The sequence below is a fragment of the Camelus ferus genome, chromosome 5 (assembly GCF_009834535.1).
Source record: "Camelus ferus isolate YT-003-E chromosome 5, BCGSAC_Cfer_1.0, whole genome shotgun sequence".
In the NCBI taxonomy this organism is placed as follows: domain Eukaryota; kingdom Metazoa; phylum Chordata; class Mammalia; order Artiodactyla; family Camelidae; genus Camelus; species Camelus ferus.
In genome coordinates, this window is record NC_045700.1 from 21,379,215 (window position 1) to 21,407,185 (window position 27,971).

Consider the following 27,971-nt stretch of genomic DNA (forward strand, 5'->3'; position numbering starts at 1 on the left):
ATGAAAATGAGGACGCTGTTTATGACAAAAAGAAGCGCCAAATAAACTAATATGATAGATTGGTGGATCTGTTAAATAACTACTCCATGACTTCAAAAGACATTTTTAACATTATAAATGTCTCCTGTTTAAAATCTGTCAGGCTGCTGCAATCAGAAGTTTACATATTTTTCTTTCTTCTTTTCCTTCTGTGTCTTTTCCCCTTTCTTCCACTTTGATTTTTGAAATCTAACAGAGTCATCACAGTAAATCATATTCACTCTAAGGGTTGAGAGACAACATTTTAGTTAAAATACTGACGTAATCCTCTGAGAAGTTAACGAATCTTGATAAAGTTAGGAAGGTAGCCTGTCACATTAGTGCAAGGCTGTTTGTCCATTCCAAGCCAATCTGAGTGTGGTATGGCGTCAAAAATGACAGCTGTCGAGTGGGTTAAGAGAGAAAGACAGGAATGAAGGCTGTAAAATTCGATGAGATTAAGTTGGAATTTGTTTAGTCTATCAGTCAGGGTCATTTATGCACAACTGCCTAATGGTACTACATACTTCCTAGAGGAAGCCCCCGAAGGCTTGGAGATCTCTTTTAGGAAATGTTACAATTACCCCCTTTGCTTAAATGTCTAGAAGAAAGTAATGCTGACAGAGAGTATGCATTAGTCTGCTTGTAAATTAATTTTTTTCTTCACTTAATTATGTGGACTCATTAAACTTCATTGGAAACTGTGTTCAAGTTTCTCTAAAGATGTTTATTCTGACTTTCTAAGTATTAGAATTAACATGAGATTCTATAAGCTAGTAGAAAAGTCTTCAGAAGATAGTAATGCCACAAATTTTTCTTAAAAAAGAACTTTTTAGATTATAAATATCCTATATTGTAAGGTATGAAAAATATATTGAGAGCAGAAATGTGAAATATTCAGAGCAGTTATTCAAATTATTCATCCCCTAAAATCATTTAGAATACTATGAACCTGATTTTTCATATATGAAAATTATCCTACACTCTAACATTAACATAACATTTAGCTAAAAAAACAGAAATGTTGATGAATTTCTGGGATTGTTTTACTAGTGTATCTCCATTCAACAGTTGCTAGGTTTTCTACTTTCTCTATTAAAACTTGTTGCTCTGGCACTATTTTCTCAAAGTTCTACTCCTCTACTGCAATCTGAAAATTAAAGTGCATTTACATTGGGTATAAATTAACAGAATTTTTTTCCCCACTCATAGCAAGGACTGATATCATCAAATAATCCACTGTGTCAAGAAAAGCATGAACAGAGACATACAGGAACACATTTTTTTTTTACCGATACACCGAATTAAAACGCTGAAGGTGCTAGACACCTAACATCTCGATTAAATTTATTCTACCCATGAAGCAACAGTTTATGATTTTCAAATGAATAGCACACTTAAATGAAGGGAGCATTAATACAATATGATATTAATATACAAATATGCACATTATTCTCCTGCCACTGACATTCTGAATTAAATCAGTAATGGGGTGTATAACTGATTAAATATCTACACAACAGAAAGCAACAGCTTATGATTTAAAGAGGCGCTGGTAGAGTGATCACATCATTACCCTGCCAAACGCCATCTATCACTTTTACTGAACTTAACGAAGACGGATTACATCCCACAGTTGAGATGCAGCCTATAAATACTGTCATGCTGATCTTCATCTGACTTTCCTAGAGAACAGACAAGCAACAAATCAATAATTGAAGGAGTCATATTAGAAATTCAGTATTATTCAGCACCCAGAAGAGCTCTTGCAGGATAGTATAGCAACACACAGCCCTTAATTCAGTGAAATCTGCTAATTCATGCTTTCCCTTCAAAGTCAGCTTATTTTCTCTTTAAGCTTATTTACTTCCTCAGGTTTAGGAGAAAGCATCTGTTTAGTGTAAAGCATTACTACCCACTTTTACATTTGAAACCCAGACTGGTTTAGGGCCAACAAACTTCTTTTTATAACAAACTTTCTTTACGAAGTGCAATATGCTTCCTGGCTCGAGTTATGAGCTCATACAGGTAATTACAAGTGTGTGACATAGAATATTGGTTTTAAAGTTACTGTCTTCACACACTGAAACAAACTGAATACCATAAAAATATGCATAAACAATACATTCATTTTACAACTTCTGGGTTGTTTTAATAGTGTTTCTCCATTAAACACCTGCCTGAATTTCTATTCACCATCTCATTTAGCTTTTACAGTTTACCTTTGTGGAAACTGCCTGTCAATTGCGTCAGTAGTCCAATCACTGGAGACCAGATTGTTTTCTGTCAGTCTGCTTGTATAACGTTATGGTAATAGATAACAGGTGGTCAGTATTCGTCAGCAGAGGTGAAGATGATGTCTCACAAGCCATAAAACATCTGAGGAAATGCTTTAACAGTTCATGCTTACTACTAATTGCGCCATTAGAACTTTAATTAATTCTTTACCCTTCCACTATGTTCCTTAGATGGCCATAAGGCAGGAAATCATTCGGAACAGAAGAAAGAATCTAAAGAGACAATAATGAGGTGTAATAAAAGAAAGAATGAGTGGCAGAATGGCTAACATTTTGCTCTGAAACCAGAGTGCAGTTTGATTGCTTAATCAGTTCTGTATTTGATAAAATCCCTAAAAGGGAACCATTTTTTAAAAGAGCACCTTAATTCTGAGAACATGTTACCCACTGCCTACATTGAAACTGACTGTCCTCAATTATTAACTATATCTTTGAAAGTATTTCAAAATGCTTCCCTTCTGATTTTAAGGCATCAGTAATCAAATCCTCGCAAATCAGAAATGGATAAATAAGACATGGAAAAACTTTCACTCTAGGAAAACCTATATATTTTTAAAATACAGCCTTAGCACAAGTTGCATAAAAGATGGAAACAGGGCATTAGACTCAATGTCATTGTTTAAGCTCAGATCAGTTTTGACTTTGGCATCTCCAGTTTCTAGTTTTCAAATAGCACATCTTGAGACACATTACATAGCTAGACAGACAGTTGTACATGTCATTAGCTTTCTATAACTTGAATTTTGTAATTTGAATTTTGTAATTTTAGTTCTTACAGTTTGTTTGCTATCAATTTATTTAACATATCTACAGTTTACAACAATTCATTTGAATAAAACTGAATAAAAGAAGTCTGAGCAATAAAATTGACATCCTTAAGAAAAGTCAAAACTAGAATATTTAAGAAAAATGTTAGATTGTGTTTAAAAAGTGAAAATAAAGGGTTATTTTCCTTCTTATCTAGTACATTAGATAGAAATGGAACAAATATTTATCAAGACAAATGATATGAAAATTACACTGCTCAGCAAAGGTCCAAATAGTCATCTAAGAATTAAGTTTGAATTTACATACAATTTTAATATATTATACTACTATGAAGAACTTTCCATTTTACTTCCAGCTTTAAAAAAAGTATTTTTTGCTTTGTCCTCTTACAAACTCTTACATTCCAATATTTTTTAAAAGGTTTTAGAAATTAGCTAATGACCAAGCTGCTTGGCAAAGCACTATGACTCTGAAAGCTAAGTTGGAAATATAACAATGCAATTCTCAGCCAGTTGAGTTTACCTATGATTGAACCCATTACAAATGTAATTTATAGTTACACAAGAAGATTCAATTTCAGGTGCAACTTTAAGTTTCCTCAGTCCCAGTAAGTGTATGCCAAATTCCTAGAGAGAGATCAGTACCTGCAAGGTGTAAGTCTTTAAGTCTAATCTAAGGCAAACAGACTATATGGGCCAAGCGAGCCATCAAGATTGTACCTCTGCACTCTGAAGCTTGTTCATGTGCCCCACTCCCATGCACTTTACTACTTCTGAAAATTATTTCACTTTGTATTTAATGTTTCTGTTGGATCTAGCTTCAAAATATATCCAGTATCTGATTTTTTTCTTACTAACTCCATTGATTCTAAATTTGTCCAATCATCATCTGACTTGGGTTACTGCAGTAGCTTTCCATCTGACCTGTTTTCATGCTTTCCCAATGCCCAAAGTCAATGTTAAAATCATAGATATCATACTTGCTAACACTTCAGCTCAAAACCCTCTGAAGTTTTCTCACCTTATACCTACAACGCCCTGCATGGTCCCATCTTCCCCCTAGACTCACCTCCTATTACTTTTTCTCATGTTCTCTCTTTCCTGGCAGTTGGCCACCTTGTTCTGTGAATACCCTAAAGACTCTGATTTCAGGGCTTTGGCATTTCAGGACTTTTTCTTCTTTCTAGAATGTTCCCCAAGAACTCACACTATCAATCAACTTGATCTAAGTGATGTTTATAGAATAATTCATTCAACAGCAGCAGAATACACATTCTTCTTAAGCTCACATGTTTCAGGTAGAACCACATTTTAGACCATAAAACACACTAATGAATTTAAAACAACAGAAATCATGCAAAGTATGTTGTCAGATCACAATGGAATTAAACTAGAGATCAATAACAGAAAGATAGCTGGAAAATCCCCAAGTATTTGGAGATTGCCCAACACATTACTAAAAAAAAAAGGGTAAAAGAAGATTCAAGAGAAATTTACAAATAGTTGAACTAAATAAAATTCCAAATACAACTTATCAAAATAGAACTACTCCTTGAGCTGGCATTATCCTAATATCAAAATCAGTTAAAGATATTATAAAAAAAGGAAAACTACAGATCAGTATTTCTCATGAACATAACTGTAAAAATCCTCAACAAAATATGAGCAAATCAAATCCAACATTGTATAAAAAGAATTATACACTACAACCAAGTAGGATTTACTTCAAGTATGCAAGGCTGGTCAATTTTTTAAAATCAATTTATGTAATTCACCATATCAACTGACTAAACAGTGCATCATATCCACTGATGCAGAAAAAGCATTTGACAAAATCCAGTACCCATTTCTGATGAAGACTCTCAGAAAACTAGGAATAGAGGGAGAATTCCTCAACTCAATAAAAAACATTCTTACTAAACCTACAGTCAATATAAATGACTGAATAATTAATAAATGGGGGAAAAGAGGTAAATATCCCCTGTAGAAGAACTCTTAATGATTTACATAAATATTTTTTCAAGGAGAGGGTGCATAGCCCCTCACTTTTTAGGTGTAGACTGTGCATAGGGACTTCCATCAAAAGTGTACATTATGCAAAAGAGGAAAAGGAGTAATGTTACAGTAGAGAAGACAAACAGTACCTCAGCCAAGTAATCAAGGATAATATTGATAGTCACAAATTACGTTGGTAGTATGTATGCTTCATATGATGTGATGACACTTTACATCTGTAGTCTTCCTCCCAATTACTAAAAACTCCAGTCTTACTATGAGAAAAACAGATATTAGACAAATCCTACTTGAGGGACACTCTACAAGATACTTGACCAGTATTCCTCAAAACCTTCTAGGTCATCCAAAACAAGGAAAAATCTGAGAAATTGCCACAGCCAAGAAGAGTCTAAGGAGATATGACAACTACATGTAATCTGGGATCCCAAATGGGATCTTGAGAAAGAAAGACAAAAAAACTGGAGAAATCTAAATAAACCATGGATTTTAGTTAACAATAATATATCAACATGGTTCATTAATTATAACATATATCTCATACTAGTACATCTCTAGTAGGGAAAGTTAGATACAGGATCAACGAGAACTCTCTGTACTATCGTCTCAGTTTTTTTTTTTTTTTTTTGGTAAATCTAAAACTTCTATAAAAGAATAAGTTCTATTAAAAGGAGTGAGTGATCAATTTTGAGTTTTAGCTTTATAATTTTCTATTTTGAAATTATAAGCTACTTTATCTCGTGGATCATTATTTTTCTTCCTTATAAAACAAGTATGATAATAGAAGATGTATCTTATAGAATTACCGTGCAGATTAATTAGTAGAATGCCTGGAACATGAAAAAAAAATACTCAAAAGTAGAATAATTGTTCCTATAGATAAACAAAGAGAATATGTTACGTCTAAGTTTTCCCATCAAGTAAGAGAGAAATTTGTGATGAGCTTGGCATAAGAGCAATTCCATTTGTATTGGGCTCAGAGTTAAAAACATTCTTTATTACATCATCATCATCATCATCATCATCATCATTATTACTACTATTCACATTCATTCATGATCCTCTTATTTCAGTGTAACTTAGATAAGAATTACAGTTCTTTTCCTTAGATTTTGGTTGTAATAACTTTAGAATTAAGGTAATGGAACTTCATTACGAAAGCACTCTAAGAAGCCAATCTTTTCATTGCCTAGAATGGCACAGTTGCCCATTAGTAGTCTTAGTCTCCTCTCCTATATTATATATTCCACCCCATGAACTTTATGGTAATAGATGGAACCTTCTTCGGGCAAGCTACTAGTCATGATGAAAAATATGGTATAAATAAGTAAAGAAAGATGAGTTTCACACTTTTTGGTGTCTGGAATATACACGTATATATCTGCGAGAAGACAGTTAAGTCACACGGTTAGTAATGTAGTAGGAGTCACTCCTGTATTTGATCATGACATAACACGCCGAGTACCATAAATCTGGCAAATCTTGATCAATCCTCTTCTTCATGAATCTACTTCAGGTCATCCTTAGTAATCTACACTGTCTTTCCAGCCTGGCTATTTATTCGAGGGGTGTTGAAAGCACAAATAAATTTCCAGTTCATAGGTATTTTAAACAAAACTGAGATAAATGCAGACCCACTGTTAGAAGCAACAATCTCTGGCAGCCAATGTTCTGCAAATAACTGGTACTGGGCTGAAATTATTGCAGCCAGTATATTAGATGAAACCAGGAGCTTTGTGAGCCACTTTGAAAAATCGTCTTTCACAATCAAGAAATTTCCTCTAGATTGCACCTGCAAAAATCAATATTGATTCTTGTATAAAGCTTCTTGAACCCTTAGTATGGAAGAATCAATTCCTTTGGCAGATTATGTATATAGCATGGCATGCATTATACAGTTAATTCAATAATAAGCATTAATTCCAGGTTAGCAGACATTCATCAGCCAATGCTTTCATGAAAACAATTCTCAAATGTGCACCATAAAGTATGGCCAAAAAAAATCTGAGGATCACTGGTAGAAATAATAATATGATTGCCATTCTATCATTCCTTTATAGATAGAAAATGTATTCATGCATTTAATTCCTCATTATAGATGTGTTAATGTCTTCTGTCATCAAGTCATATTGTACATAATAAAGTCACAATGTAAATTCCAATGTCTGTTCCTTAGGAGCCATGAGACATATATCTATATATTCATATATCTATCCATATTGCTCATTGTGTATATATATATACACATGTGTCACTGTATTGTGATTACTGATTTTTAAAATTTACTACATCCTCCTCCATCAATTATAATAATGTCCTTATACATAAAAATTCTTTAAAGAAAGTAAAGTTAGCTGGAAATAGCATAAAATATATATTTAATTAGAAATGCTATACTAAAGCAAATAATATTGTATGTTATTTTCCTAATAAAGTTTAAGAAGCTACAGTTCTTGAAGTCTGGGAAATAAATGAATTAGCCATTTCAATATCCTGGAGGAAAAGCATTTGATTAATTTAATGGGAAAGACACAACATGGCTGTGACACTGCTTGCTGAAGTCTAAAGTCACTTAGTTGAGAAGATGGTCCAAGAAATTTACAGAAGCAAAATTCTTGTGGTAAAATAAGAACTCAGCTTCGGATCTGGCTCACCAACAGCTTATTTTATTAGTGGCTTTGGATAAAAAAGGGAAATGTTATATTATGTTTCTCAGAAACAACCACAAATTCACAGAATTCCTACACAATTCAGAGACACAAAGAGGATGTGAAAGTGACCAGAGATCATTCCAGGGGCAGAATTTTAGGAAGTTAATTTTGGAGCTAATGGTACTGAGGTTCCAACAACAAAAACAAAGGAATGATGCTCTGGAAAGAAAGTAGGGAACAAATTGCAGTTAGCCAGAGGATGGATGACAGTCCTAGTCTGAGATGAGATCTTCAACTCCATGTTTTATATTCCACTGCTCATGCCTCTGTCAACATACATGGTAATTTCAATAACTCCAAGTCTTCTGTCAATGTGCCATATCAAGAAGAGGCCTTGGGAGAGTATGTAACTTCTGATTCTGTGCTTGAATGTGTTTAGAGATTTTTCTTTAAACCTATTTAATGTGTATTTCCATACATTAGAAGATGATGTACGCTGTTAAAACTATTCAAGCAATATCTTTGGCCCCAAAGCATTTCTGCCTCTGCATAAAGGTTACTTTAGTGTTCAGACTCTTTCCTCAATGTGTTGTCTATCGTTTTAGTTTTCCTGATCAGTGGGAACTTAGTCTGGTTCCAGCACCAGATGCCACTTTCTGGGCATCAGCACCTGCTGCCACCTCTTACAGAAGACAGGACTGGCTTTGCTGTCTCTCCTCCACCCCAGTAGGTATTTTATTAAAAGCTTAAAATTCAGCAACACTTTTGACACTAGGACCCTCTAAAAATCCAATTAAAAAATAATCAATCTGAGGTCCAGTAAAATTTGACCATACTGAAAATGTGGGTTATGAAAGTCTCCTAACACTAACCCTCTAAAATTAATTCTCATTTGTGTACAACCAATGCATTAGCATTTGGCATTGCTCTTCTAGACAAGAAGTCATAAATGCAACCAGAGATACCTTCATCATGTAGAGTGATGTAACCGGAGCATGAGTTTATAATTTTAAAATATTCCTAAAGAATTTTTTCATATGTTTTAATGGTGGTATTTCAGAGCTAGTAATGCATCTTTTGGATACTCAATGACAGCAAATTGTGGGGATTTTTTCTGTCATTTTGTTTGTAATTTTACTGTGTATTGTGTCTTTTACTGTGTATTGTGTATTCTAATGTAGATACAGCAAAACTCTGACTTAAGGAAGGCATGATATGTTATTTATCATTTTAACTCTCTATGAAGCACTGTCGTATGCCTGGTGGTTATAAGTATGGGCTAGCCTTTCTGGAAGGGTATGTTTTAACTCACTTTATTGTGATAACTACTGCATGAGTGGGTGAAATTCTTATCACCAATTTAAGGATGAGGAACCATAGACAGGTCAGGAAATTCAGTGGTGAGGCTGGGGTTTAAACCCCATGAATGATTTAGTGGGTGGTCTGCAGGGGAGAATGGCACATGGTAAAGTATGAAAAGATTAAACTCTCTGAGGATGGGAAATATTACATTCCTACCACCAAGCACCATATCTCAAAGTAGCAGATGTCTAATAATATTTTCCTGCATTAATAATAGATTTGATTAAATTAATGAATGGAAGTAACTGACTGTCTGCCACACTGGCTATAGTGTGATATGGTGATATCTTCTCAGTGCTAATTGGCCAGTGGACTTGAGAACTGACACAACTGATGTGCTCTATAGGGCATGTGTAAATGATCAGAACAGAAACATTTTCCCCATCAAGAAAAAAAAATATGACATGGAATATCTTTTGACCATTCCTTCTTGTTGTCCAAAAAGTATTTGGAGAAAATATGATGGATTGCAACTGTAATTATTAATAATAATATTGAATTATTAATTAAAAACAAATCATTCTTGATCTTGAAATTTTTTTTTTCTTTTTTTTTTTTTTCGGCCGTCATGGAACACTCTTGAGACACTGCAGGCTCCTAGGGCATCCTCTCCCAGACTTCACACTGTAATACAAATCCTAGTCTCACCTTGCGGGAATAATTGTGCTGGCTCATTTAAACAGCACTGACAGCTCAGGAGCTTCATTCTGATAGGCCAATTTGAAATAAGATGTTCTCTTGTTTCAGTACCTGCACAGTGCTTACTGCATTCTTAAATGAATGCAGGGTGACACCTCAAGCTATGATTGTTTTAAAAGTTTTCCTTTTCTACTTTACTTCCCTTCATTATCTCCTCCATGAAGGAAGCAGAGTGATCCTTCTAAAAACAAGGTCAGATTATTTCACAGTTCTGTCCCAAACCCCAGAGTAGCTTCCAGTTTTACCTAGAATAGGTACGAAACCCTTACTATGGAGGTAAGACCCAAGATGGACTGGTCCCAGTCACCATTCTGACCTAATCAACTCTCATTTTCCCCTTGCTGACTCTTTCCAGCCACACTGACTTCTTCCTTTTTTCTGATCCATCAAGCATGCTTCCATCTCAGGGCCTTAGTACTTGCCTTCCCTCTTCTAGGAACAATCATGCCTCAGCTCTCCTCACTCTCTAGAGCTTTCTGCTCAAGTGCTACATTCTTAAAAATTACTTTACTGACCACCCTGTCAGCACCATTTGCTTCTATGGTAGATTATTCCTTTCTTCTGTTTTCTTTTGCACCCATTTATAACTATTTGATGAGTATATTTAAGTCAGTTTATTATCCAGTCCCATATGATAATGTGAGCTCCAAAAAAGCAGGGAGTTATCCACCGCTTTATCACCACGCTCCATAGAGAGAAAGCCTGACACATTACAGGCATTTTGTATTTGTTAAATGAATAAATAAAATAATGAATTTCTCTTAAAAAAAAAAAAGAAAAAAACCTCTTCTACACATTTTCCAAAACACTATCTTTTATTTCTGCTGACCGTGAATTATCAGCCACATATTATGGATAGAACCTGTGTTCAATGCTACTCCTTTTGTTGATGTAATATATAGTCATGCACCCTTACTTACCAAGGCCATTTTAATGTCAAATTTGAACCATTCAAGATTCTTCACTGTAAAACTCCACAGAAAAGACAAAATTGCAATTCGTCTTCTATGCTATCCACAAAATTGCAGTTCTCAAATGGATATTAAAACCATGCAATCTAAGTAGCAAAGACTTTTGCAGACGGCTGTTCTTTTTATGGAATTTAAATCTTGGAACAATGATTGATAGGATAGAGGGAAATTGGCCTTCCCAAGATTCCACAAGTTCATCAAAAGCTTTATTCTTTAATAAGCAATGTCAATGAATAAGAGTTCTCATTGTGGCAAAAGTCTAAATGGACAGATTTTTAGCATAAAAGCTTCACTTTTAAGTGTCTCCGTGTGATTCCCTTTATAATAGAATAAAATCCTTTCAGCATCTGGATTCCAAGGGATGAGCTTACTGGAATAAAGCTTTCTAACATTTTCCGAAATAGTCATTAAGTTCAATTAACTTCTATGACAGATATCACAGCTGGACCTGATGACTTGACGGTGACTTTATTCAATCTCTCTCAGAATATTTTAGGAATCTTGAAAAATAAAGAAGTTATTAAAATCCTATGCCACATCCTGTTTTACTAGACTGTAAGTTTTGTGACGTCAGGGACCTTCAGGGTCCTGGTCTGTATTGAATCTCCAGTGCACCTAAGTAGTAATGTTAGGCAGTTAGATAGAAATGAGCACTGGGCAGGGGGAGGGAAAGGGGGAAGGAGCAACCCAGAAAATAATAGTACACCTCTGCTCAGGAGAAGGGGCTCCAATCTTTTTACTTTCTCTAAATGAGGGCCAGCAAAGAAGCCTGCTAGGATCGAACCCTGTGACTGCGCAGTGGAGAGAAGGACCTGGCTTAACTTGACCCAGTGCTCATTATAATGTAATTGACATTGCAGCTTGAGCCCCTCCTGTAGGTTCTCTGTGTGTATCATGCGTAAGAGCATGCACGTAAGAGATGGGTATGCCTGAGTGCAAGAAACATGAGCTGTTAATCAATCACAACCCCTCCCCCCCCACCCAAGCCAGGACTTAAGACAGGAGAAACAAAGCAGCGGAGCCATTTTTCCTCTCTTGGATCGGCCCCCTCCCAGTTCTCGGGGGTGTACTATGTTTTACTACCTTTTTACTTCACTAATAAAATCTTATGTTTATATTACACTTTCTATCTCTCATTAAAAATTCATTTTTTGGGGGGGAATGACTAAGAACTGAGGTAAATTTACTCCCTTCCTCCAGGTAACACAACTATTAAGGAAAAAAAAATGTTTGGAGAGGAAAAAGTTGGTGATGTTATGTAATTATAATGCCAATATTAAGCAAAGGTAGGCAGGCCATTCCGGCTGTATATACATTGTCGCTTATTTGGGGGACAAAGAGTATAGTTTTACTTATCTTATATTCAAAATTGTAAAATTCTGGTTTGGTTTCTCCTGGCTTAGAGGGGTTTTTGTGATTGATTGATTGATAGCTCACGGACGCCTATTTCATGTGCTCAGGCACGCCCATCTCTTTTGCGCATGCTCTTACCCATGATGTACACAGAGAAACCTAAGGGAGGGGGCTCAAACTGCAAAGTTAATTACATTATAATGAGCATTGGGTCAAGTTAAGCCGGGACCTTCTCTCTACTGCGCAGTTGCAGGGTTTGATCCTAGCTGGCTGCTTTGCTGGCTCTCATTTATAGAAAGTAAAAAAAAATTTGGAGCCCTAACTGGTGCTATTAAGAAGGTGGCAATATCACAAAATTTACTCTCTAGTTCTACTTCTTTGTTCATATCATTAATAAGAAGGATATATTAACCATCTTCTTTTGACAAGGTACCAGAAAAGACATGGAAGAAATCCTGTTTTGAAGGAGAGAATAAACCTGTTGTATAAAAGTTTCTATTCCTGTAACATATAATGTTTACATGACAGAACAAAAATGTAATCTGATTGTTGGCAGTTACTACATTAATTATATGACTGCCATTAAAATGTGAATTTAAAAAATATAATGGCAGGCTAATGTGAACAAAGGTAACCTAGTGAGGTCTTAGAAATCTTCCTGCTTGGTTAAAATGAAAAACAAAATGATTTGCTTCTATTTTGTGTAAAATGCAGTAATCCCAGGGTTCCATCTTCTCACAAAGAAACTCATCAAAATTACACAATTTTGTGACCCACTTATTAAACCTGAATATACATGATTACCATTTCAATGTGCAATTTTCATAGATATTGAGCTTATTAGGATAGAACATACTGTGCATTCCATTTTTCTAACCTAGTAAAGTCAGAGGGTATGATCATATTTACTCAAGGGTTTTATCTTATATGTCAGAGAAAATAGTGGGGGACAGTAGGAGGTGGGATGTGGGAAAGGTATGTCATAATGCTGAACGGTCTGCAGACATTTTTCAAATAGCTTATATTTAGTGGAGTACATTGGATCTTGGATGTCTCAGCAACTTTCTCTAAGTTCTCCTAGTCATATTTGTAAATTCATTTTGCAGTTTTGCTCTTTTTCTCTCCGCATACTGATTCCCCAGCTGTTTAATCTTTTGCTATTACTTATTTCAAAAGCTTCTCAGCTTAAAAAGACAGCAATAGTCACAAAACTGAGTCCAGGACACTAGTGTACACACTCGGTTATATAAGCAGCCCGTAACTTACGTTCCCATAAGATACTGATTTTATATATATATATATGTATGTGTGTGTATATATGTGTGTGTGTGTGTGTGTAAAAAAACCTGTTATTTTTACTCATCTCTTCCTATATTGGGCAGATATAGTTATTACTATAAAATTGTTTTGAAAAGCCACTATATGCCTTTGTTGTTGGGTTTATTTTTATTATTATTTTCAAAGTGCACATGATAGCATCAGTCATTTCATTTTCATCAAGCTCAGGGCTATACTCTATAAACTGTGTATGTGATCTGTATATGGACCCTATGCTTTTTACCACAATGAAATCTGTGTTTCAGTGTTTACAGAGATTTTAAAGCAGCCACTAAGTATAAATTTCTTTGTTTGTATTATTAGGTTTTTTCCCTCTAATCTAAGCACATAAATTATTTCGTTAAAAGAAAAGCATTCTGAATACTAATGAACTGTTTCCTGTCTAAGGTGTTAAACACAAAATCCTCCTCATACTTGCCTCCTGGGTTTCTACTTTTTCTTCACGTTTATTTCTGACAAAAGTGTTATTTGGTATCACCACCCCCTCCATTGATGCCCCCTCTGTTTTCCCTTAAGGACAAATCCTGATTTCATTTCTAACCATACAGAAACCAGAGTGAACCATTTCCAATATGCTTTTGTTATTTTCTTAGAAATCTAGAAATCTTGAATTGTTTATACTTCCATTTTCTATTCATTTGTCTATGTTTAATCATAGAACCAGGTTATTGATTCCAGCAAGACTGAATAATACTTCTAAGGAAAATAACATACTCATATGCATTGCCTCTCTACAAACTCATACTTGGATTTAAAAATTGTGTATATGCTGAGACATGAAGAATTCAGACTTGCTTTCCCATTCCAGTTTTGTAACTGGATCACGAGATTTATGACTTGATACAGAACTTAGTTACTAACCTGCAAAACTGGAAATAAAATTTGTCTTCTAGAAAAGCTATGAAAATTTTAATTGAAATAACATTTGTGATGGAGGTATAAATTCATTTCTCTCACCTCAGATTCACTCTAGGAAACTCTCAAGTTCTTGAACTCTTACTCTCTCAATCAGTTAACATCATATGTACACAGAAAAACTTGCACACAAATGTTCACAAGAGAATTATTCTTAATAGTCAAAAAGTGGAAACAACCCAAGTACCCATCACTTGATGAATAAACAAAAAGGTGGTATATGTATATCATCCAGCAATTAAAAAAACATAGAGTACTGATGCATACCTCAACATGGAAGAAATATGAAAAAAATATGCTAAGTAAAAGAAATGTCACACAAGATCAAATACTGTATGATCCCATTTCTGTGAAATATTGGTAACATCTATATACAGAAAAATTATATTAGTGGTTGTTCATATCTAAGTAGGCTGGGGGAATGGGGAGTGATGGCTAATGGGTGAGGGGCATCTTTTTAAGGTGATGAAGTGTTCGAAAATTGATTCTGGTGATGGTTGTACAATATAATCCCAGTGTTTTACGTTATAACAGAGAAACATGAGCAGGTTGCTTATGCTTATAACAGAGAAGCAGATGCTTATGAGCAGGATAGCCATTCTGACACAATGATAGTTTGGATCACCAGGAAAAAAAATTAGGCATGTTAAAAATAAGCAACACAAAATAAAAGTGACAATAGCTAAAACCATAATCAATAAGATTTACAATAAATTAAAAGTTTACTTAATAATTACATCTTTTTAATAATAGCAAAATATCATAAATATTGACTCTTGAAAAGTTAGACATCAGAGATATAATCAGGACAGAATAAAATGGGCATTGATGGAAACTATATAGAGTGAAATTTAAATTTGACAAAAAATTAAGAAATTATTATAAAATTAAGATCTGCTATTTGTGACCTGGGAAAATAGATCCTGTTGGAATTAATGGCTACACATTTAATGAATATTGTCCCAATCTTCTAGTCTATATAATGAGACAAGATCTAACAAATCAAAATAATCATAAAACTTCCATTACATAATTTACATGAAAATTAATTGATCCCAATAAAATGAATTAATTATTTAAAATGAAAAACAATCATGAAAATTTTAAGAGCATTTGAAAGAAAATTAAGAAATTTTCCTGAAAAGTTTACAATTTATCAAATTGTTTATTAAACTGCTGGCACACATAAATACAAAGCCAAAATAGCTGAGAAGTTAAAATGTCAGTGTCCAAATGGCATAAAAAAAAAATCTGGTTCTTTGTAGAAACTGTAGAAGATAATGGTTAAAAGTTGAAATTCTAATGTCAAATAATCCTGAGTTGAAATCTTTGCTCTACCAAACATGTCACCTTAAGCAATTACTTAGCCCTTCCAATCCTCAGTTTCCTCATCTGCAATATGGCAACAATGTATTGTTGTCTATCCTATATTGTAGTTATGGATATTAAATGACATACTAGGATTAAAGTGCACAGTGTAGTGTTTGGCATATTATGAGCTTCCTACTTGGCTAAATGGACAGTTACACATGATGTTCATTAACTTCCCCTTTAAATTTTTTAATATATTCAATTTCCCTCCCCCACCCTTAGTAAGAAATTTGTCTCTATTTCCATATTAAACTTTTTCCAGATTTCAAACTTCCTTACTTTTTTTAGGACATTGTTTAACTGTTTGTCCCAATTCCTGAAATCAGATTAAATTTGCTATTAGTTTTCCTACTTACATTATAAGTGTTTGTGTATGAGGACACCCATACATACACAATGTGTGTATATACATGTGTGTGGAAGATGTGTATGTATGTTTGGTTTTGATGTATACACATATCTCTCTACATATGTACATATGTATGTTTCTGTATATACAACACAAACATATATGCGTTGAAACATTACTTCCTTGATGTTTCTTGATATTTTCTAGGTAAATGGAGATATTTTCTAGATAAATGGTTACAAATTTCTGCTTTGAAGAAATGAAATCTCATGTTTTAAATATTAATAAGAAAGTGTGTTATAATTAAGTACAATAATTTTCTAATTTTTCATTGCATTTAAGTGGACTGAATATTCTCAGATTGTAAATCAAAACATGTCATATTCACTAACAGCCTGCAAAGCTATTTTTAAAAATCTGTCTTTACATGTTTTCCTTAAAAAGTATCTAAAATCTAAAAGAAAAATTAATATATTTCTCAAGATTATTTGCATAAATTTATATGACCAATAGGCACAATATTTTTTTCTGAGTGAATGTAGAATATTTCACAATGATATAAGGTAATAATACTTCTCAATGTCAAAATACAGCAAAAGATATATATTTAAAGGTGAAATAATTAAAAGAAATTTCAGCAATTTTCTCACACATATTAAATATCTACTCTAAGTGAATTTTTAGACCCTTGGAAATCTGTATTTAAAAGAAATAATTCTAAACAAGAAGCTTCAATGACAGACATTAGTTTCCAGTATTATTGTTAGCGTGGCTGTCAGCCTCGAGTGCTAACCTACACCCCTTCCTTGAGGGAAGTAAGCCTTGAGAAGTGTTATCCTTGTCTTACAGGAAACTGCTAGAAGAGAAAAATAAGAGCCCACCAGAATTGGTTAGAACCAGCTAGGCCCAATATGGTGGAAGATCTGACCTCCAGTGGCCCCTGAGCCTCATTATATACTCATTGTAACACATTTGCATGCTATGTAACACACCAGTGCCAAGACCACTGATAATTGCCATGGCAACTGCCAGAAGAGTCCTAGGCAGACTGAAAAGTGCTACTGTCACAATTTCAAGCATACCACACCCTTGTTCTAATATTCCTCCCTCTCTTTACTCAATTCCCTCCCTTTCAACTCAACCCTTCTATGTATATGGTATCTCAGTCTGAGTCAGGTTGAGAAGTTTCTTCGTGAACTAAGTTCCTGCTTTTCCATTCTCTGGCCATTTAATAAAGTGTGTGCTGTTTTAGTCTCAGCATTGGTTTCTTTACTGGTTGTGTGAATCCAAAGGGAAAAAGAACCTTCCCCATCAAGGCAGGGGGCTTCAGCCAGGCCAGTGCCCGAGTCGGGGTCCATACAACCAATTAAGTAACATTATCTTTTCTAATATTAATTTTCTGATGACTTGAGAATTTTAAAAATGGGCCTGTTAATCCCAATAAATATTATTTTAATTGTATATTTCAATCAAATGAAAGATTATAGGGATATAGTTCTTTCTCTACTTCCTACTAACATCTACCAACTAGTAGAACAGCAGCAATGTATCTTAGTTGCAAGAGAAGAGAAGGAAATTTTGTTAGATAAACAGAAATCTTTATAACAACTAAAAATGTTTTAAGACAACATTTACCTACCAATAGCAAATCAAATAGAAATGGAAAACTTTGAAAGAATATAACTTTAGAGACTATGAGAGAGGAAGAAATTTTTGTCAGCCTTTCTAGGTTTTGCTAGCTGGTCAAGAATTAAACTGACAAGAGATAGATTAACAGGAGAAAAATCAAACAAAAATTTTAACAACATGAATATAATTCTCTGCCTTTCTGAAATGCAGCCTTCTTGTTCTTCACCCTTAGTCCTGCTATCCTCTGTCTGGTTAGTGGCAATTATATCCTGCCAATGGCACTTTCAAGGAAAGAAATATTGAAGCTTTTCTTCAAACACACATTCTAGCTTTTCTGCTGTCTCCACGCTATTGAATATAATAGCTGGGGCTAATTCTATAGTTGAACGACCTAGAAAACACAATTTCATTTCTCCCAGAAGCTCAGGACATTACATTTGATCTTTGCTAAAAGACAAGAGTTCACTGCTAGTCATGGTTGCTTCTTGATTTTTCTATTTGGTATATTACATATTAACGCCATATTCTTTAGCTTAAAACATGCAGTTTGAATGCTTGCTATCCTAGTAGCAGAATCACATTGGTTCTTCCTCTCTAGACCCTCTGAATCTTCTCAACCATAATAATTAGTGATCACCAAAAAAGAAAATAACAAAAGCTGTATATGTTTATCAGCCAATCAGCTTTACACTTTTAATATTCCTTTCAACAAGTAAAATATACATCTGGAGTTTGATGACAAAAGGGGAGGTATACTTGTGTTAATGCATTTATGCTATATATTTGTAGTAGAAAAACAGATAAACCTCAGGACAAATCATTCAATTTATTATATAGACTTTCATGAAACTTATACAAGTAAAGCCCATTTTTGTTTTGCATTTGTAAATAAATACAACTTTGGTGTTTCTCTCTTTTGAGAAATATGTACTTTTAGATTCACCTCTGCTCCCATAAATATATATTATGCTTCAAATAATAAATAATCTTTATAGGAAAGACTACTTTCCTTAGAGCAAATATAAAGTTTTCTCAAAACAATATTCTATTAGCAATCAAAATTCTTTTTAGTTTTAATTTCTAGATCTTTTGCATTTTCTATGTTATCTAATGTAAAAGGAAGAGATTAATCAGAAATTTCAGAAGAAAGGATGAAGGCAATAAGAGAGAAAAAGTTTAGATAAATCATTTTAAAGGCTGGCCTGATAGTAGTAAGATTTACAGGCAATAGAACTAGAGCATTTCATTACTAAACTATATATCCCTTACATCAAAATAGGAACTGAAGAACCAAGGATAGAAAGTGTACCATTTGACTGAAGTATATAAAAGACAGGGGAACTACTTGATTTAAATGGCACCTGATGAAAGTCCCTGATACAGTGTCTCCCACTAAAATGACTTGGAAGTAAACTTAAGGGAAATACAAGGCAAAAAGTCACACCACCACTAAATTCTAGCAATTTTGGGAAACTTGCTCCCAACATGGAGGAGATATTTCTTATCATTATAAGGCCAATGGTCTGGACTAAGAAACACAGCTAATAACAGGAATGTTTAACCAGGGGAAGTAGAATAAACATGTTAAGTTAGAAGGTAGCATGCATTGCTTTCTCTATTCCACTGTCTATTCCCTAGTTCAGAAATAGTAAGTCCATATGAACAGCAAACCCAACAGTCATCCATTACTCTATAAGTGTTACTTCTTGAAGAGACCCTTAACCCTTTTCCCACAAAATGGGCTTTAATTTTTTTTTAATGGGAGTATAGAAGGTGGGCAAAATGGATGAAGGTTGTCAAAGGTATAGACCTTCCAGTTATAAAATAAACAAGTCATGAGGATGTAATACATAGCATGGTGACTATAGTTAATCCTGTAACATATGTTAGAAAACAGCAACAACAACAACTTCTTTTTCTTCAACCATTCCAGAAAGCAACTGAAAACCCTGGCAGTGAGTTTGGGACGTGAAAACTGGCAGTTCATTTTACCTTGGGAGATGTAGTTCCCCAAACATGTCATAGAAGCAGGTATTGTGATTAGAAGAAAACACCACATAGACTAGAACATGCAGATGAAGGAGTCATGGGCACAGAATGGGGTCAGGAGACCTGTGCTTCACCCTGCCTTTCAGCTGACAACAGCAGCTTTACCTTCTAAGGTAGACAAATAATTAGAGATTTGGTAACATGGTTCCAATACATCATACCTTCAGAAACAGGGATAAATAAATTTTATTCTAAAGGCTTAGGAAAAGAATATGCTTCTGAATATGGGTGATCAAAGAAGAACATGTTAGAAAATTGCCTGATACCTAAAGTTTATAGGATACAAAAAATAATCATAATATTAATTAAATAATTAAATTAAAAATGTATCATGAGGGAGGAGGGTACAGTTCAGTGGTAGAGCACACACTTAGCATGCATGAGGTCCTGGGTTCAATCCCCAGTACCTCCATTAAAAACAAACAAACCAACCTAATTATCTCTCCCTTCCCCCCCAAAATGTATTACAAAAGATTAGCTGAAAGGGTAAAAAAAAAAAAGTAAGGAAAAAAGAAAAGAAAAATCACTAATAAAAAAACAAGGGACTGAGATAAAAAGGAAGATGTTTGAGATAAGAAAAGGTCAAAGAAAATCCAATAATGAAAGTGCAAAATTAAAATCTACAATTGACATAGCTAAGAACACAATTATCACAATGTTTGAGAAAATAATGAATTACTGATGAGAAAGAAAAAAACATTGAGGCGCTCTTTTAGATAAATTTGTAGAGATAAAAACGATGAGTGAGCATATTGGTGATATGGAGGAGACAGATGCTACTGAATGATAAAATGACTAAAAACGTGAAACAAAGGCAGTAATCAATGATACAATTTTTGACTTTGCGTAACTAATGAAAACATTGCACAGGAAGAGTAAAAATAATTACAGGAAGAAAGCGAGAAAGATGCAGTCAGACTTATTCTGGACAATTTTTATATTCAATGACTGTTCAGATGAGCTTTAGGCAGAAAAATAAAATTATACACAAAGTGTGGTATAATAAGAAACAGTAGTTTGTCTTTGTCCTCAGTTTCTCACACACAGCTTCTAAAGTTCTTGAAATTTCCTGAGTGGTAGGAGCATATTTTGTTACTCACAAGGAGTGCCTTTTGAGCATTTTTCACTTGATGCTAATGAGGTGATTTAGGTGGGGCCTCTGGATAGCCTTAGGATGGGGCTGGTCACCAGAAAAACCAAGTGATAAGAGATTTGGAACTTTTACCCTAACCCACTGACCTCTGGGAAAGGGTAAGGGGAGGCTGAAGATGAAGTTCTACAAAAACCTGAATGAGGAGATCTGATGAGTTGCTGGGTTAGTGACTGCATTCACATGCCCGGAGGGTGGCACACTCCAGTTACTTGGGGACAGAAGCTCCTGTGCTCACGACCTTTATGGACCTCACCCTTGGAACTCTTTGGATCTCTTCTTCTGGTTGTTCATCTGTATTCTTTATAATATTCTCTATAATAAACTTGTGAATGTAAGTAAAAGTTTCTCAGTTCTGTGAGCTGCTGTAGCAAATTAACTGAACTGTGGGAGTCACGGGAACCTCTGATTTATAGCTAGTCCATCAGAAGCACAAATAACAAACAGGACTTGTGATTGGCATCTGAAGTGGGGTAAGTCTTTTGAAACTAAGGCCTTAATCTGTAGCATCTGATGCTAGCTCTGGGTAGATAGTGTTAGAATTGCATTAAATTTGTAGGACACTTGGTCAGTGTCCACTGAGAATTGGAGAATTGGTTGGTGGTGTTTCAAAAAAAAGACCCTTGGACTAAGCAACAAAATTCACACTGATTTCACATACCTCTACAGGACCAAATTTTAGAAGAAAATGGAGTGTTATTAAACAGAGTTTTGGGAGAAAAAGATTAGAAACATAAAAATTTAGAATCAGACAGATTTCCTTTCACGTATAAAACAACAGCATTATCACATACCCAGGAACAGAAATAAACCACTCATGCACCATGTAAAAACACTTAGTTGAAGACATGTCAGTCCATCTAAAAAATTAATCTGAGTAACTAGATAATGGAAGGCAATAGGTATAAACCATTTTGTGAGAGTACTGAAGCCAGTTTAAAAAATTGCTGACAGTGTTAGAAAGCTTGATATAACTGTCAAAAACTATTCTCAAATATAAAAAATGAATTTGACAATGAATACCAAAATTCTCGATTTAAATTTTGAATGATACTAACAAAGTCTAAGATCTTTGAGATGACTGGATAAAGTGGCAAAAAATGTTGGACTATTTGTGTTATTTGCCCCTCACTCCCACCAAAATCTAGTGTGTATTTCATTAATCATCCATTCCAAGGAAAGGCCATTATTTATATTTGTGAAAATTGGAAACATCTGGCACGTCCAATTATTAAGGGAATAGTTAAAGAAATTATGGTACATTAATTTGATAAAGTGTTATAGAGCCATAAAACTCATAGTTTAGAAGAATATTCAATGGCTTGTGTGTATGCAAAGGGGATGGTAGAAAAAGATATTAGGATACAAAAATGTTTATCCAATTTTATACTAGAGTTGATTAAGCATTCTACATGTGTATACATTTGTTTATTTCTAGGTGTATACATCATACATATTAACTGCCATTCAAACTAATTGATTCTAAAAGCTTGCCTGTAGGAAAATGCTCTAGGTGGCATTAACTTCCATTATAAATAATAGACACACCAACATTTTTATTCATGGAAACCTTGGCTATAGTTTTGAATTTTAATGATACTCTATTACATTTACATACAGTAGATAATGGATGGATATCTTGCCATTATAGTAACAGAAGTAAGCATTGCATCAAATACCTGGGAATCTGTGCTGCAATGTCAGCTTTCAACATTTGCTCATTTCGAGGTGAATTTTCATACATGCATGAACTGGGTAATGACTTTCAAAATAAATTTGGGAGTCAATTTTTAACAAAACTGTGAGTTTTTTAAATATAGAATAGGTATTTTATGTAGAGACATACCTGGCTATTTTTGTGCCATGTCTCATGTTAGGAGAAACTTATAAATACATTGCTGATAGTGTATGTTAGTTATATATGAACATGTAGGGGGGGGAAACTGAAAGGATTTCCACTAAATGTGAAAGAGCAAATACAACACTTACCACCACATTCTTCCAAAACTCCACATAAATGAAAGTAAAGACATTAAAACACATACACTCATGCATACATGCACACACACATACATGAATTTAAAAAATAAAAAAATTAAAGACAAGAATTTGAAATCAGAATTTTGATATACTAGTAGAAATAACTTATCACACTCGTGAAACCTGAATGCTAAGAATCTATAATTTGTTTCTCTTTGCAGAATCCTGGAAGAGCCCGGGAATTAGAGATAGCAGGTATCCCTGATGGTAGGGTTGGGCGGTTCTGAAACACAGAGATTGTTTCGAAAGTCTGATTGAGAAGCACTTACATATGCTGACAGAGGATGAGAGGTTTACTGTGCAGAAGCTGATGCAGAGGAAATCTGGATTTTGAAAAACCAGTCAGAGCTGAGGGGGAAAACACCAAAAGAAGATGGGAAATAAGGAAGAAACATCCTGAGCAGAGATAACCCACTCTGGTTATCAATGTACAGCTAAGTGACACTATCTGTATGAGAAACAGCTCCAACATGAAAGGCTCAGGATAGCACACTGAGAAGCAAGAAGAGAAAGCAGAGCAAATACAGGCACACAACGTAAAGTTAAAAAACAAAATGCTGTAAAGAATAAGAAATTCCCATAACAGTTTTTGGGAATTAAAATATGACAGCAAAACTTTAAAAATCAATAGAAATATTGGAAGGTAAATTTGAGAAAATCTCCCAAAATATAGAACAATAGAGCAAAGTGAGAGAAAGCAAGCATTTTTTTTTTTAATGTTAAGTTGCAAAAGTTTACTCCCTTGAATATGTTGGGGAAAGCTAATGAGAAGAGATCTACATATCTGTTAAGAGAATATAATGGTGCAAATGTGATAGGTACTACAAACAGAAAAAAGAGAAAATTATGAAATCCATGGAGACTAGAAAGTTATATAAGAAAGGAAATATAATCATAATATACTACATAGCTTAACCATCTTTAAAATTTATATGATAATAATAATGTAAAGAGTGACTATAGAATTAAATATAATTGTAATATAATCATACTGGAAGGGTGGGATAGAAGATCTGTATTAGGCCAGGAAGTCTGCAAGCTATGTATGAAAGCCAAATATTTTTTGTTTATATGCAGAAGTGAAAAGCAATATGTGAAACTGAATTGTAAAAAAAATAGAAGTATTATATATGAAAATAAATATGACAAGAACAGCTAAAAGAGTTTTGATGAACTGTATCTGGGAAATGGTAACAGGGGTTATGAAACAACAAAAAGTTGATTGCTGTTTTTACAGACTTCATAGAATTATTTGATTTTAACAGTATGAATATATAAAACTTCGATTAAAAAAGTGAAATTCCACAGTGATACAGAAAGAACCAACTAAAAAGTTAACAGGTATATCCAGGTGGTAAGATTATGAGTGCTTTTAATTTTCTTTATTATATGTCTCTGGATTATGAAACTTTTCTTCAATAACCCTGGATTGCTATTATAAACTGACTTAAAATTGAAAAAAAAAAAAAAAAAAACCTGAGGGAACTCAACAATTGTGATTAAAAATAGCTTACCATTATGAGCCAATTATTACAATTAAAATATGAGCAATTTCTGAAAATAAAGAAGTATCTTCATATTTAACATATTTTATGAGAATTAGTATGCATGTAATGGAAAAAGCCTCGCTCTTTAGCAGATATTTTAAAGATTGTTAACACCTCAAATTAGAAGATTGATTAGACTATCTGCATTTGGGTTTGGTATGTTGTTAAAAAAAGAAACTGTTCCATTATAATTTTTCTTTACACTTTAAAAAAATGCTGAATATTAGTCTCATTTCATCAGTGTGAAGCATTTTCTTCTAAGTGAGAACAGATGGTTTTTATTACTAATTTAGAAGATTTTTTTTCTCCCCAGTAACACAGACTGAAGTTATAAATGGTATTTCCCAGGCTTACTTCATTTCTGGCCATATGTTTAAGAGAAATTATGCTTACTCATAAGAGACAAGAAGGGATGTTAAGCAAAAATGGATTTGTTTGACATCTGAAACGTATTGCAAAGGGTCTCTCTGACACAAAGAAACATCTGCTCTGTGTTGTTCATAGTACTTGCTACTAGATTTTGTCATATAAATTACTACTGCCATGGCATTGCTTTTTCCCACACACCAGTAAATACAATCATTACTGTCAAGTGACATTATTAAATAAATTCTACCCAACATTTCTGAAACCAGCAGAGTAATCCTGGGATTAAATAAGAGAAACTTTTATGAGTGCTTAAATTCAACTGGATTGCATACATAATGTATTTCGTATCTCTCTACAATTCTAGCTTTCCTTGAATTAAGTTTAAAATGCAGTAGATGCTTGACAAATAATTGATCTCATATTTGAATAAATAATTAAGAATGTCTTGATCGGTCAGTAAAATAAGGTATATTTAAGTTATTCTCATCTTTAAAAAAATACATCAGTTTCCAAATTCCTATATTCACTAACCTTGATGGTTATCATCTGTTTTATCTCCTATATTTCTAGTAAATAAATTTTGAATTATTCTGATCTAATAATTTTCTAGTTTCTTATAATAGTCAGGGAAATAAAATCTCAAAATTCCTCAATAACCCAAGCCAAAGTTTTTAAATGTTCATTGCAAATATATTTCTTTTGTGCAATTACACTAATTCATTAAAGTCACATGCACTTCAAACATGATCAGCTCATTCATTTAGTCCTCATAACTATTGACCCTTTTGATGAGATTTTTACATTTCTGGCATATGTTTACTTTCCAAATACTGTTTATTAAAAAAAAAAGACACCTTACTAACACTGAGGGGGAGTGCCTCTACCACTTGGTCTTTGACATTGTTGTAAAGGCCTTCTGACTTCACATCTTCTCTAAATGGAAGCAACAAACTGTAACCAAGCAGGACCCTACAGGGCCTTCCAGGGAAAGACCCCTCCACCATACCCTCTGCTGTAGCTCCTCTCTCAAGTACCCAGAAAATAGTATCCCATGTATATTTCCTGAGCATTTCTGATGCTAAAAACAACCACCAAATGGAAGAAATTGACTACTTGATGATCATGAGCACGTGGCCCTGAGGCGCTCTAGTGCCTAAGGATTGATTACTATCAACCAATTCTGAGAATTGTGCACAGCTGATCACACACCTTGGCACGTCCTTCCCTCACGTGACCTTTAAAATGGCTCAGCGGAAACCCGTCAGGGAGTTCTGAGTTTGTTAGGGCATGAGCCGCTCGTTCTTTCTTGCTCGGCCCTGCAGTAAAGCCTTCTCTGCTCCAAACTTTGATGCGTTTGGTAGTGTTTGGCTTCACTGTGGGTCAGGCACACGAACTGTGTTCCGAAATAATGTTAGCAAAGCCAGCCCAGGAATCTGTACCCGTGTCAGGGCAACTGCAGCCAGGGGCGGCAGCCCGTTCCCTGCGTCCTCAGCAGCTACTGGGGTTCACTTCACTCTGGGAGCTGGGAGGGACGCTCCCTGACAGACGCCAGCTGCCCCACGGTTGGAGGCTGTTTGGAGCCAAGAACCAGGAAACCTCCAGAGCTTCGGTCCACGTTTGGTGTTGCCCGGAGGTGAGTTGCTCCAGCTTGCACAGGCTGGGAATTTGCTCCACTCCATCTGAGCTCCTCTGCTTGTGGGAAGTGAGCCACTCTGTGGGGTCTCATGGTGAACAGCTCTGGGTCCGTTCTCTTTTGATGGGTGAAAGTGCTTGGAGGCCTCTATCTGGGAGTAGATGTGGAATTTTTAGGCCACACCTCCTCTGAATGTGCCACTGTATTTATTTGTTGTTTGCATATTTGTATCATTTTGGGGTGAACCACTCCAGCTTGTGCAGGATGGGAAAACTGTACCCACTCCACTCGGGCTCATTCCCTTCTGAGAAGTCAGTCATTCTGGGCTCACTGGGAGCCATTCTAGGTCCACAGTCTTTTGGGAGCCAGGCCGCTCTGAAAGCCTCCGTTTGGGAGTGGGAGTGGAATTTTTGTGATACCTCTCACTGGATCCTCTGCGGGACCCTGTTTGTTGTTTGTTTGAGTGCGGGTGCAGTACTTAAACTGTGGTCAGCTGAGACATCTGTTTTGAGTAACTTGGCCTGTGTGTGAGGACACCAGGGCATCCTTCCCTGTCGCGTTGACTTCACCTGAGGCAGAGCCTTGGTCACTCATTCAGCTTCATCTTTGGGCCACTTGTTGGGGCTCTCCCCTTTTGGACAGAGGGGGCTTTGGTTGGGAATCCGCCTTTGGGGCTAGGGAACTGTCATCCTGAGAGACCATTTTGAATTGTTGTTTGCTTGATATTCAATAATATCAGCTGTGAATAATTAAACATGGATGATCAGAGCTGTTTCATCTTATAGTCCCCCCCAGGGTATATTCTGCAAAACTGGGGAGGGAGCTCTTCAGTCATACTCCTATAAATGAAAGAAAATGATACTTTTTGTTATAACACTGTGTGGGCTCAGTGCTCCGTGAGATCTGGAGAAAAATGGCTCTTAAAAGCTCTGCTATTATTTCAAAGTGGGCCTTTTGCAGTTTGGCTTTATCCTGAGATGTGTGTTGGTACCTGAGCCCAAATCTTCCTGGTTTTGAGACGGGAGGGAGGGGGCAGGGCACAATCTTTCAAAAATGATATACCCACTGAGGCTATGACAAAAAGTGATTAGAACTAACTAGGCCCAAGACTTGACTTCTAGTAGAACTTGGGTCTCATTATAGGCTCATTCTAGTACATTCGCATGCTAAGTGGCACTCCCACAGGTGCTGACAATAGAAGGCCAAAAAGTGGGCAGTCACCCAGTTTCTGAAAATCCTGCCCCTTCCCCCAAACAGTTGGACTAATCCTTTCACTTGTTAGCATATGAAATTACTCAGCCTTTAAAAACAAACAACCCAGTACCTGGGACCTCTTTTGCCTTCTGAAATGGCCCACACTCTGTCTATGGAGTGTGCATCTCCCTGAATAAATACATTTTTGTTAGGCAGTTGGACAGAAATGAGCACCAGGCAAGGGGAGAGGAAGGGG

General features: G+C 35.1%; 1 protein-coding gene across 2 annotated transcripts in view; it reads right to left on the bottom strand.

Annotated features, from left to right (window-relative positions):
- LRP1B (LDL receptor related protein 1B) overlaps positions 1 to 27,971 on the bottom strand; it is a 1,593,459-nt gene that overhangs the window by 315,707 nt on the left and 1,249,781 nt on the right. The window lies entirely within an intron of this gene.